Raw genomic sequence first — 15,136 nt, 5'->3', positions numbered from 1 at the left:
TTACAACTAAAAACATAAATAAAAAAAGAAAATCTGCAGCCCAGATCATTTCCTCTAGCTAAGTCCTGCTTCCAGTAGCAGTCTTCACTAAATGCTGGCTACATTTTTTTCTCTTCTTTCATTCATTGTGTTATGGTGACTGTATATTTGCATTTTTTGACATTTTTAATGATAAATTTCAGGCAATCATAGATTTTATGAGATACTAGTAAAGAAAAATGTAAACAGTTAACTCTGCAGTTATTAGAAAATTTTCATGTATTTTCCTATCCTTTAATTTTTATAATCACAACTTATTTAAAAATGAGCAATTTATCTGTGCTGTAGAGAAGGTAGGAGGAGAACAGAGGACCCAGGCAAAGTGAACTGTACATCCTGAAACTGTTGGAGGTATTGAGTGGTTAAGTTGAAAATACTGGATAAGTTAGTTGTTTGTTTCTTTTTGGGGTTGTCCCCCTGCTTCCAGAACACAACTTGCTCTTGACCTCCATGATTTGCTAGTCATTCATCCTCAAATTACTCCTGCTAATTCTTTTTTTCATGCATAAATATTATTTGGTCTCAGGGTTTAGGGTTCTGGACTGCTCTTAATCTATGCTATGCTCACTTTCTGGTGATCTCCTTGAGATAAATGAGATTTATACATTTTATGCCATTAAATTTCAGATTCAACCCTCAATACCCAACTTCTATGTAACAGTTTATGCTACCTCTCAACTAGACATCTGCTGGGAATCTCAAATGTAAACTGATCCTCCCACTCTTGCACACACAGAGACATATACACCCATACACAGGGCATGCCCAGTTGCATACACATACCCAAGCACTGTACTCCAACTGCACAGAACCTGATTCCCTTCACTATCCCCCTCTTATTAGGCAGCAATATTGTCATTCTCACTACTCAGGGTGAAAGGTCATTGTTGGGTCATTTTTCTTACTCATCCTCCATCCACTCCATCAACAAACACTATAGAATCTTAAATCAAACTCCTCTCATCAGTTAATGTAAACTACCATCACCTCTCACCTTTACCTTGAGATTGTTCTAACTCATCCCTTCCTTCCACCTTACTCTCCTTCATGTTACTCTCCCCAAGTAACCAGAACAATCACCCATTTTTTCACTAAATGCATGCCATTATTCTGTATAAAACCCCAGAGGACATTCATGTTACAGTTAAAACTTTAGACAAAAGTGAACAGAGTTTATTCAAGCAACGAACAATTCATGAATCAGCCAATTTTCAAAAACAGAAGAAATTCAGAGAGCTCCATTTCAGCAGCTTGAGTAGTGTGGTTTTATATGCTAAACACATAGATCGTTACTTGATTGGCAACTAAAAAAGCATTTGACTTATTTTTATATGGTCCCCAGTTACATAACTATTGGCTAGTTGGCTTTTTTAAGTTTTTTTATTGTTTGTGGTACACTTTTTTTTAAGTCAGTTAAATGAAACATCTCCAATTTTAGTTTGGGTTTGCTTATGTAAGAGCACCAGGCACAGAGACAACCACCTGCTAGTGGCTTCCTTCACGTTTGCTTTAATACTCAGTAGAGATACACTGAGGCTGGCACACATGCTCTGGTCTGTATGAGCTGCCCCAACGTAACCTTGCTTCAATTTTCCTTTCCCTTCTTCACTCCAGTTACCCAGTGTTCCCATATATTCTCTTAGCTTGCAAACTTCTTGCTATTATTTCTACTTGTAGTGATCATTCTAGATTCCTGCATGGCTGCCTATTTCATTTCTCTGAAGTTCACCAACAATGTAAGTTTAATTTTTACCCATTATCTTCTTCTCACAATGTCATCTAACTAATAATATATTCATCTATGTAGGTAGACATATTTTTTCCACTTATTTCCAACTATAAGGAAAGCTCAATATCAGTTAAATGTGGTCTCTTTTGCTCTCTGAATCATCCAAGCACCTGGTTGGTATGGAGTGGATGTTCAATTAATATCTTCATTTTAAAATGAATTATAATGATTCCTGGGTATATTTTCTTTATTAGTTGAATATTCCTTTTGTCTTGCTTTTATCTCAACCTCTAACTGCACAAGGATTTGCATGATCCTGTATTTCTGTTTATTCTTCTAATTACATTTTGATGATGATCTGCCTGAGAGTAGGGATAGAAATGATAGATTTATCTTGCAACGGGACTATTAAATCAGGATAATACTCTTTTTCTTCCAACGTACCTTTCTGATTATTTATATTATTGTTTTTGATACTGGGGATTGTACCCACTGGTGCTTAACTACTGAGTCACATCCCCAGCCCTTTTTAGTTTTTATTTTGAGACAGACTCTCTCGCTAAGTTGCTTAGGGCCTCCCTAAATTCTTGAGGCTGGCTTTGGACTTGAAATCCTCCTACCTCAGCCTCCCAAGCCACTGAGATTACAGGCATGTACTACTGTGCCTTGCATTCCAGATTATCTTTAGGTACAAATTAATTGCTAAAATGTCTTAAGCAACTTTTATTCTCCTCAATTCAAATTATGAGTCAATTGATTGTCTTGAATATATCAGGATCATCTTGAGTTAAGAGCTCTTCATGCAGAGACATGCAATGGACAAATGCCTCCAAAGCAATTAACAATGAAAATTCTGCAAGAAAAGCAAAACACAAAAATAGACAATAATAATGTGAATCTTAAGTAAGAATAGTGGGGGAAAGAATGAAGGGATTTATCACAATATACATTGCAAGAATTCTGAAAATTCTGAGGCCTGCTTTGGACTTGAAATCCTCTTTAAAAACTTTAAAAACACACTTTAAGAATTTTCTTTGTCTTCAAATTTCGGCTCATAAAGCCCCTTCTCCCTCGTCAGATCCTGTCTCCTTTCACCCACTCTCTCCATGGGCCTCAGAGTCTCTCTGGGCTCCCTATCCCAGATTTTGCTTCCGCTCCCTTCTTCAGTATTTCCCTCAGGAACTAATGTTATGATCACTGACATTGTTTCTTACAGGTCTTATTTCTGTTAGTGCTTGGCCAATAAAACTTTATGAAAACTTTCTCTTTGACCTTATTATTTCCAAGCTAACCCATGAGGCTGCCATTGCTAATAACATTTTTGAAATATCTTTTATTGAAATACCTTGACAAAGAGTTACATCAGAAAGCTGCTTTCATGACTTTGTTGTCATGCCTGTGTATCCCAGCTACATTCTGAAATCAGACTCTTGGCGTTGGAATGCAATTAGTCTGCCCAAAACAGAAGTGTGAAGTCTGTATGTGTGTGTGTGTGTGTGTGTGTGTGTGTGTGTGTGTGTGTGTGTTTATTGGATTTTTCGTGGGGGAATGGGACAACAGTTTTTATGTTTTGAATACAAATTATTTTATATAAAGTTGCTAATTAAAAATGCAGCTCCTAGAGACAGAGAATAAGAAAAACTTGAGACTAAAATGAGATGAGATTTAGATTGAGACTTAAATGTTGGGAGACTTAGCTCTGTCCTGGGGGATATGCCTGTACTCCTCTTTTGATAAATGGGAGTACATTGGCATTTTGCTGCTGAAAACCACACACCATCAGTTTATCTCCTACGTAATCCAATGCTGTAAATTATGACTCAGTTATTTCCCAGAATAACTTTTAAATAGTGGAGGAAAGAATGAAGGGATTTATCACAATATATATTGCAAGAATTCTGAAAATTCTGAGGCTGGCTTTGGACTTGAAATCCTCCTGAAGAACTTTTTTTTTTAATTATTTTATTGTTGGTCGTTCAAAACATTACATAGTTCTTAATATACCATATTTCACAGATTGATTCAAGTGGGTTATGAACTCCCATTTTTACCCCGTATACAGATTGCTGTGTCACATCAGTTACATTTCCATTGATTTACAAATTGCCTTTCTAGTGACTGATGTATTCTGCTGTCTATCCCATTCTCCACTGTCTCCCCTCCCCTTCTCTCTCTCCATCCCCTCTACTATAAATCGTTTCTTCCACTTATGTAATTTTTCTCCTACTCCTCCTTTCCTCTTATATGTAATTGTGTATAACCCTGAGGCACACCTTCCAATTCCATGCAATTTCCCTTAACTCTCACTTTCCCTCCCGCCTATCATCCCTGTTTAATGTTAATCTTCTTCTCCAGCTCTTCGTCTCTACCCTGTCCTTGGTTACTCCCCTTATATCAAAGAAGACATTTGACATTTGTTTTTTAAGGATTGGCTAGCTTCACTTAGCATAATCTGCTCTAATGCCATCCATTTCCCTCCAAATTCTATGATTTTGTCATTACTTATTGCAGAGTAATACTCCATTGTGTATAAATGCCACAATTTTTAATCCATTCATCTATTGAAGGGCTTCTAGGTTGGTTCCACCATCTTGCTATCGTGAATTGTGCTGCTATGAACATCGATATAGCAGTGTCCCTGTAGCATGCTCTTGTTAGGTCTTTAGGGAATAGACCGAGAAGGGGAATAGCTGGGTCAAATGGTGGTTCCATTCCCAGCTTTCCAAGAAAAGAACTTTAAGAACACACTTTAAGAACTTTTAAAGAAAACCTTTAAAACAATGTAACTTACTAAATTAAATAAAGAAGTTGTTGGAATATTATTAGCATGTTAGAAACATCTGTGTTCAATCTTATTGTCAAAACTCAAGAACTGCTTCTTGAAAAACAGGCATGCAACAATCTCTATGCTTTCATTGTGTCTTATTTAAAAGAAGCCAAGTCAACCTGCTTTCTATGAGAATTTTAATTTAAAAATCAATGGAAATATTCTAACTGACTGAGCCCTCAATCTTGGGGAACAAGTTCAAATTGTGCTAAAAATAATATCTCCAGTCCCTGCTTCAAAATTCAGTGTGAAATTCTTCCACAAGTACAATTTTGAAATCAAAATTTCAAAAACAACAAGAGATGTACTGTGTCTGTGTAATTTGAGAGATAAATAGAAATAATTTGCATTATGAAAAAATGACTTTTAAAATATTTCCCAACCATATAATTTAAATAATTGTTTACCAATTTCCTATAGTTAAACATGTCAGTAAGGTAGTATTTATTCTTTATACATTTGACTATTTATATAACCTTGTTTGAAAATATGCTATCATGTCAGTGAATAGCATCATGTCTAAAGAGAAAAAGTACAGTTATGTCAAAATTGTAGCAGACATAAAATATGATTCACACATATATTAAAATTTCAAGTATACATTTCATGGAATATTTTCCCTTAACTGAGTTGATTTCTGTGTTGCTACTGTAAATATCAAATCTTTGCTTGTCAGAGCAAGAACTCAGTACTACTTGATAACTACCTATACCTACCAACCAAAATAATCAGGTAATGTAAAATAGAAGTAACTATTAATGTTAGAAACATAATCCTGTCTTTTGGATCTGCTGATAATTTGAGTAGTTTTTCAATCTGAATGTAAATCTCTAGAAAATTGGCTGACACAGAAAAGGTGCTTTATTAACCCTGGGAATTCTCACTAGATATTGAAGTATAAACTCCCAAGCCTCCATGATTTTACCCATTTTAACTGCCATTCTTGTTCACCTTGAAGGGCGGTGTACATGGGTTCACTGTCCAGGTGTCTTTCTTCCCAGAGAGACACTCAGGCATCCAAGCTTCTTTCATTGGTCTGTTTCTCCATCTTGGATTATTTACCTTTTGTATCTAAATAAGTACAGAGTGTGAAGATTGATTCCATAGATCAGATTGGGGCTAGAAGAGTTCAATGCCCACCATCTTTCCTATCCCCATGCCCCATCCCCACCCTTCCCTTCCCTTTTTTCCATTTTCCCCTTGCCCCCCCCCAATATGGATCAGCATCCACTTTTTAATGCTGAGTAATACTCCATTGTGTATATATACCACAGTTTCTTTATCCTTTCCTCTTTTGAAGAGCATCTTGGTTGCTTCCACAGTTTATTTTTTATTTATTTATTTATTTATTTTTTTATTGATTATTTATCGCATTACATAGTTCATGATATATCATCTTTCATACATTAGACTCAAATTGTGCTTTGAACTCCCATTTTCACCCCAAATACAGATTGCAGAATCACATCTGTTACATATTCGCATTTTTACATAATGCCATATTAGTGACTGTTATATTCTGCTACCTTTCCTATCCCCTACTATCCCCCCTCCCCTCCCCTCCCCTCCCATCTTCCCTCTCTACCTCCCCTGCTGTTGTTCAATTCTCTCCCTTTTTTTTTTTTCCCTCCCCCTTGCCCCTCATAACCTCTTATAATTTTATGTATCCTTGAAGGTCTCCTACCATTTCCATATGCTTTCCCTCCTCTCTCCGTTTCTCTCCCCCCATTCGTCTTTGTTTACTGTAGTCTTTTCCTCATGCTCTTTCTTCCTGTTCTGTTCTTAGTTTTTCTCTTTATATCAAAGCAGTTTAGCTATTGTGAATTGAGTGAAACTTTGATGTGGCTGCGTTACTCTTCTATGCTGATTTTAAGTCATTAGGGTATAGATCAGGGATAACTGAGTCAAATGGTGGTTCCATTCCAAGTTTTCTAAGTAATCTCCATACTGCTTTCCAGATTGGTTACACCAATTTAGAGTTCCATCATCAATGTATGAGTGTACCTTTCCCCCCTCATCCTTGCTAACATTCATTATTGTTTGTATTCTTGATAGCTGCCATTCTGATTGGTGTGAGATGAAATATTAGAGTAGTTTTGATTTGCATTTCTCTAATTACTAGAGATGGTGAACATTTTTTTCATATATTTGTTGACTGAATGTATATCTTCTTCTGAGAAGTGTCTGTTCAGATCCTTAGCCCATTTTTTTTTATCGGATTGTTTTTGTTGTGGTTGTTGTGGTTTTGATGTTAAGTGTTTCTGAGCTCTTTATATATTCTGGAGATTTCTGTCTATATTTCTTTGGTCACAGGAATGACAAGGCCCCAACCTAATTTCAAAGGGAACTTACTAGTGTACACTCTATTCTCTGGAAGAATGAAAACTATGCTCATAAACATGTATGTAGCTCCACCCAAATAAAAGAATAAAAATGTATTGAAGGAGTCTCCCAGCTGAACCTGTCTTTATGCAAAATGTCTATGTATTAGCTACATGCTACCCTGAGGTTTTGACTCAGACAGAAAGTACACACAGGAGGAGAAAAGGAAGTCTCATGTCAAGGTAAAATATTAGCTCCATTTTGCTACTTTCCTTTTGTACCACAGGATATAGGGAATTGAAGGAAAAAAATATCACTGTTACATAAATTATTTTATTTAAATATTAACCATTTTCCTAGTATTTGATCAGTTGAAAGCAATGACTAAAAAGTAGTTTAAACAAATTACTGACTTAGTTCATTTTGCTAATTAATAGTAATAGTAATATTTATCCTTAATCATAGGATATAAAAGTATTAGAAAAAATTGTAAAAAAAATCTGCATGTACATTAGACTCTTATTCAAGAAAAAAAGATCATGCTCTTAAAATACATCATTGCTTTGCTGTTAATAGAGTCTATCAGTGAAAAGTAAAAACACATTTTTGATATTCTAGATTCTCAGTTATTTTTCATTTTTCTTCCCTTACTTTGGGTGTGAAGTTGATATGAATATTAGCTGTAATAATTGCTCTTTTATTTCACATTCTGAAAATTGACTCTCTAAAGGTCCTCAAAGCAGTACACTATACAAAAATGTTTATTATTTTCAAAAGTATAAATAAAATGGTAAAATGACTACAGTATAAAGAGAATGGTTATAAGCACACATTTGTATGATTTGTTAGATTTTGCTAAATGCAAGATATGATTAACAACTACAGGCAATTCAAGGTTCATGAGGAAAAAAGTACGTAAGCATTATTTTTTGCATATTATATATTTTGGTGAATAAATATTCTAATAGAAGATCTATACAGGAAAGGAACTGGCTGTTCTTAGCTTCAGACTTGCAAACCACATTCTTTTCTTTTTTTTGGGGGGGGGGTGGGCAGTACCAGGGATTGAACTCAGGGGCACTTGACCACTGAGCCACATCCCTAGCCTTATTTTGTATTTTATTAGAGACAGGGTCTTGCTGAGTTGCTTAGCACCTCGTTAAATTGCTGAGGCTGGCTTTGAACTAATGATCCTCCTGCCTCAGCCTCCCTAGCCATTGAGATTACAGGCATGTGACATTGTGCCACATTGATTTCTTGATTTTCAAAAGCATTTAAGATAGCCCCAGATGGAGAAAACCTGAATGTTGAATCCCAGCTTCTTTCTAGAATGGCTTTCTCATCTCTATATCTTCATCTACCTCTTAGTGATAACTCCAAACTAATGATCCACACTGTTTTACTCAGCCCCTTCATGAGTGTGATCAAAACACCTGACAAGAAAAATGTAGAGGTGAAAATATTCATTTTTGGATTACCATTTCAGAGGTCCAGTCCACTATCAGCTGACTCCAGAGCTCTAGGCCTGAGGTAAAGCAGAACATCATGGCGGAAGGGCATGGTGGAGGAAAGCAACTCAGAACATGACAGCCAAGAAGTAGAGAGAGCTGCAGTCACCAGGGACAAAATATAAGTCCCAAAGGTGTGCCCCCAGTGACTTATCTCCTTTAATCACACCCTACATAACTTCAGTTACTCCTTAGTTAATCTATATCACTGGATTAATCCACCAATTAATCCTCCAGGTTTACCTCTCACAATCTGATCATTTAATCTCTGAACATTCTTGCATAGTCTCACACATGAGCTCTTGGAGGAAACCTCATATCTAAACCTAAACACATACTATTAGCAATATTAAGTGAAATAACCAAATCCTGCTTCACGTTTTAACACAGGTATCTAGTTTCAAGTAATTTTATTTTCAGTTTCTAAATACCTAGAAAACATTTCACCTGCCAGTATTTATCTTTCTTCAGTCTAAAGAAATTCTATTTTTATTCAAAAACCTGTTTGAACTTGAAGGGAGTAAGGAAAGCAAATAAGTTTTCAAAAAAAACCCACAATCGTTTATTGTTTCAAAGGAAAAAAAAAAAACCACTATAAAAACCCCAAAGTTAACTGCCTTCTAAATTATTCTACTAAGAAGTTAGGAAAGATACTGGAAAAGGCTATATATTCTAGCCTTCAGAAGTAGTATGAAGCAAGTTCACAGGAAAGCTACTTGTGGAACATATATTTGCAAGTCCGTCAGGTACTTTGACTGCTGGCTCAGTTTGGCATTAAGACATTTCTTTTAGCCCTACTCCTGCTTTGGGGCATATGGTTTTGACACTGAAGTCCTCTACTTCAAATATGAAGTCTATATAAATTCAGCTTTTTTTTTTATTATTTAAGTCTATGCTGTTCTTGCCTGCTGGTGTTGAGATTTCTGTCTTGGCCTCTACGTGTTGCAAATAATGAAATGTTTTTAGAACATGGCAACTGACTTTCTCTCTGGACATTTTCTCAATAGGAATCCTCTCTGTTCAACAGATGCCTACTTCTAATGTGGATTCTTAAATTCTTTCTTAACTGTTATTTTTAGGGTCAATCTTAATTACTATTTCTATTCCAATAAGAAAGGACCAGCTTTTCTCAGGACTCTGTGGTGCATACCTGTTATCCCAGCAAGTTTGTAGGTTGAGGCAACATTTAAGTTTGAGGCCAGACTCAGCACATTTGTGAGATCCTGTCTCAAATGAAAAAAATCTGGAGGAAGGGTCAATGGTAGAGCATCCCTGGGTTTAAACTCCAATACCGCCTTATACATGCAAAAGAAATAGATTGTCCTATGTCTGTCTATTGTACATTTTACCAATGTATATTGGACATAGATGTTAGTCCTGTACAGGCATTAGGGATGCTGTCATGAGCACAGCCAACCAACTTCCTGGCTTCCTGAAAGTAGCAGAACTTGCAGGGAGCAGCTATTACATGAGTCATAGCAATGAAAACAAATTACAAAGCAGAAAAACAAAACAAAACAAACAAACAAAAACAAAGAACTAACAGAACACTATTCTAAGCTATTAATGTGTTTTATTTAACTAATACCTGTGAAGGAATAATTATTCCATTTACATACAAGGAAACAGAAACAGAGTTTAAATAAGTTCCTGCAGATTCATATCTAATTAGTGGCTTTGAACTCAGGCAGTCTGAGTCCACCAGTAAGATCACTACACTAGCATCCAAAGAACTGTGACAGGTACTAAGGGTAGGAACAGCATCAGAGCAGAAACTTGTTAGAATCCAAACAGAAAGAAGCAAAGGTAATCTCAGCCAGGGAAGAAGTTCTGGGAAGTGCTGTTTGACCTGGTTCAGATAAGCTAGATGATGGATAGTAGGGGAGGTGGAGACTGAAGTCATAGGAGGACTGTCACCAGAATTGGGAGGCAGAGGACAGAGACAATGATGTGATGGAAACATTTAGAAAAAAAAAATGGAAAAACTCAATGCTTGTTTTGACTTGATTAAAATCATCAACTAAATAGTGTCTATCCCAAATTCATACATTGAAACCCTACCCATCAGTACCTCAGAATATGACTACAATAGTTAAAGATAGGACCTTTTCAAATCTAACTAGAGTAAAATCAGGTTATATGGGTGTACACTAAACCAGTGTGACCAAGGCTCACAAATAAAGAGGAGTTATGAACAAAGACATGCACATGTAGAATATTTCACAGCCACAGCCATGTGCGTCACAGCAAGATGGGTATCCTGATAATAGGAAGGGAGCTTGGGAATGTGTGAGACTAGGAGAAAGACCAAATGAGAGCACTTTAAGAGGGTGGCTGTGGCAAGCAAGGTCAGTGGCCTCAGCAGAAACTATGGCTGCCAACCCCTGGGGGTTAGACTTCCATTCATTAGAAGGAGAAAGTAACACAACTCTGTTGTTCCAATCATCCTGTACTCGATGTTTCAGTATTTCATTTTGGAAGCTCTGGCATACATATTCGTGGATAAAGCATAAACTGCTAGATTCTGACCCGGAAAAATTTCAGAGATAGAGATAGATGGATAGTTTAAAAAATTCACTTCTACTAATGAAAATTATAAATATAAAATAAATTCAAATGACTTCTCCAACAAAACTTTATCCAGGTCACAATACAAAATATAAGGTGACCCAATTTAGTAATAGAAATTCATTTTGTAACTTAATAAACACAAGAAAAAAGGTATTTAATGTGCATAAAAATTTTAAATTACAGTTTATAGGGGATATATGCAGTGATATATTAGCCTATGGATGAACTTTATCATTTTCTAATTTATTTTGAATATTGTGGCTAATACACTGTCTCAAAAAAATCTTACTACACACAGATAAATCATTGCATATTACTGCCATCTTTTTATAGTTCCCATGCAATTTCAAGTTAAATTTCAATAAAATAGATAGGATAGTCAAATTTAGTTTACGGTGAAATCTACAAATAAATAACAAGCTCATCAAAACCAACAGCTTTTGGAAATTGTTTCTAATACCTTTAATTTGGAACACACACACACAAAAAAAAAAATGTGTGCTGGAGATTTAACCCAGGCCCTTGCCCATGCTTGGCAAGCATTCTACTTCTCAGCCACATCACTATCTTGAAATGTATGATTTTATGTTTTTTTAATACAATAAATGATTAACAAAACATGAAATTTGATATAAAAGGTGACTGTATTCCTTTGACCATATGAGAGGACTTTTAAGCTCCCATTTACTCATGTATTCAAAAATATGTATTCAGTAACTGCACATTATGAGATTTGTAGGAGAAAACAAATGGTAAATTTTAATGTACTTAACTGAGAAATAGATCAACTAAGTGGTTATTTAAGCAGTCATTGCATTTTTAAGAAAACAAGCAGGAAAGTGGATGCCCTTGGAGTTACTCAAGACCATCAACTGGGATTCCTCAGTCTGAAGGGACAGGGGATCAAGAGTGGAAGTACAGGTAGTGTAACCGTGGTAGCATGGTCATGAGGGGAACTGTAAGGTGGAGGAGCTGCAGCAAAGTAGGAGGGTTGAGTGCGGTTCACACATCTGCTTTCCTCCTTCTCTATGAGTCCCATCAACCTGCCCAGGTGGAAGCAAAAGACACAATGAGATCCACAGATATCAGACTTGGGCTACAAAACAGAGGAGAAAGGGAGGAAAAGGAACAATAAGCATACAACTATTCTAGACATTATTTTAAACCCCACAGACACAGCAGGAAAAAAAATGAAAATCTGTCCAAGACTCAAATAGACACTTTTCCAGCAAAACTCATAGCAACATTATTCATAAAAGCTAAAAAACGGCAACAAGCCAAATATCCACGAACAACCCAAATGTCCATAAGCAAAATGTCGAGTGTGTATGTGTCATAATATCATTCAGTTTGAACAAAGGCAATGGAATTCTGATACATGCACCTCCATGCACCAATCCTGAAAACCTTCTGCTCTGGGAAATGAGCCAGACAGAAAATGATGGATAGAGTGTGATTCTAGAACCTACAACAGACACGTTCATGGAGACAGAGCACAGAATAGAATTGCCAAGGGTTGGACCAGGGCATGATGAAGATACTTGTAATTTCTATTTAGGATGATGAAAGTTCTGGAGATGGATGGTGGAATGGTAGCACAAAATTACAGATGTTCTTCATCTCACTGAAGTGAACACTGGAAATGTCTTCAGTGACATATTTAGGTTATGAATATGTAACCACAAAAATACACACACACACACACACACACACACACACACACACACACACACAGCTATCGAATAACTTTGCCAAGTAAGGAAGTCAAACCACAAACCCACAAGTTAAAGATTGATCCTGAGGAAATGATATGAAGTAGTGAATGCTGTGAGTGGTGTCTGTGGGAGTGTGTGGAGGTGGGTGGGCAGAAGTGGGAGGAATCCTAATATAATACCCAGCCAGGCTAGTGGAAAAGGAGGCATTAGAGCAAACATCTCCAGAAAGTGAGGGTGTTTGCCATTCCAGACTGAGAAGCCCTTCCAGCCATTGTAGCGCCTCTGAATGTCTTGGGATATAAGAGATACAAAGGGTGGTGAGGAGGAAGGAAATCAGAAGGCTGTAAATTTAGAAAGATGCAAAGGACATAGAGCTTGTGGGGACTTCTGAACAGTCTGAAAACTGCTGTGTGTATTTATTTATTATTTTTCTGAGAGTAGAAGTCATTTATTGTCTTGGGCAGATCCATAATATAAGAGAACACAATAAGGAACACACTGATGGGCTTTTGTTCACCATTTTTAAAAAGTTTATTTCTTTTGCCAGAAATTCTAAGACTGTCCCTATAAAATTAATAATAGGTCAGGATTAACATTTGTGTTTTTTGACTCCATTTCACTTGTCTATATATATATTACCATTCCTTTTTATTTTAACACTCAGGAATTTGTGAAAAATAGTTGTTCAGGAGAGGTAATTTAAAGGGAGTTATCACTATCTGAGCAGCTGATATGATTTCATTTGTCTTGTGAAAATTACTGGAAGCATAATTTTAAGTGCATCTGTAAATATATATAATTATCCATATAGATAATCATGTCTAAGTCTATCCACCTATGTTTAACTTATCTATATATGCAAATAGATGTACATACATATGTATATAAGGCACACATAAATAGTACATGAACATGTAGCAAATGTATGTGTATATATATATATATATATATATACACACATACATAAACTGTACATATCTGTATATACAGTATAAGAACTTACTTAGAAAATGTTAGGATATATATTTAATATAATATATTTTTACTCTACTAGTTTTACATTTTGTATGGTACATATAAACATATAATTTAGCCATATACCTGTAAATGTAATTATAATTAAACACACATTATTATATTTGTAGATATACCCATGTGCGCCTATATGAATCATATCTGAAAATACTCATTCCTCTCAAATCTCATCTGAGGCCAATTGTGTGTGTGTCAGAATGAAACCTGTGTATAAATTTCACTTTAAAGTGAGCCAGATGATTCTAACTTTCTCCCAGAGTTGATAAATACTCATCTGGGAAAGAAACCAAAAGAGACAAGCCCTGGGACTGACTCTTGGGAAATCAAAAAGAGGTAAATATGCAACATTGTTTTTAGTCTCTAAAGTAATGTGAAGTAATGTTAGTGTTTATTTTTCCAAGGGTTTCTTCTTTGTGCTTCCTGTGTGCATACTTCCTGTAAGTTTGAAATTAAAGTAGACATAATTTGTATTATTCCACAACTACCTCAGGTAAAGATGCTATCATCCATCTATTTCTTATTTAGTGTTTTGTGATCACCTTTCAAAATGCAATCACAGACATTCGTTTTATAAATCCTCTGGCCAGATATATAGGAGTCTGATTTACATTTTAAGAGACTATTTGAAGGCATTTCAAGCAAATTGTCAATCTTTGAGAAAACTGCAATTGACTCTAACAAAAATACGGGACAAAAAGTTGGACATATTTCAGCAATTGCTTAAAAGAAAGTAACCTGATAGATACTGCCAAGAACTCTGGCCTTAATGAATGGACACATGCCACAGCAAAACAGGTGCAATGCTTATTGGAAAGACAATTCCAAGGCATTGAGTTATTGGAAAGTTCACTCTGGGTATTCAAACTTACATTGATATTATTAATTTGGAACAATATGGTTGAGATAGTTCTTAGATAAATGAAGGATTATTTTGTTGTTTTTTGTGAATGTGTCTTATTCCTGAATCACACAAGACCAGAAAATGTAGTAACTAAAAACCAGTGAGCTACCAATCTCTGTGGAAAGTATTTAATCCTGCCCATGTATTATTGTTATGTTCACTGGTGATTTATATTTTAATCTCCATTTTCAGCTAAAAAAAAATGTTGATCTTTGTGCTTATTTACAAATCCTTTCCCACTTTATCTACTTACTTACAGCCTTCCTTGTTTTACTTTTGGGTATACAAATTTGTGAACATTCACAAATTTTTGGTGTTTGCAGAGTCAAAGGTGAATTCAAATAAGTGATTAATGAGGAGGAAAGGGAGACATTCTCAGCCTCAATGAGATCCTGGTGCCGTCCAATTGCCATGACACAAATGTCTAGCTATTCTCTTTTTGCGTCATTTTGACATAGGTTCTAATCTATGGACCCTCTGGTCCCCAGG

The sequence above is a fragment of the Spermophilus citellus genome (genome assembly GCF_964194105.1).
Source record: "Spermophilus citellus genome assembly, chromosome: 1".
Classification (NCBI taxonomy): Eukaryota; Metazoa; Chordata; class Mammalia; order Rodentia; family Sciuridae; genus Spermophilus; species Spermophilus citellus.
The sequence above is the reverse complement of the archived record's forward strand: the minus strand, read 5'-3'. Positions refer to the sequence as shown.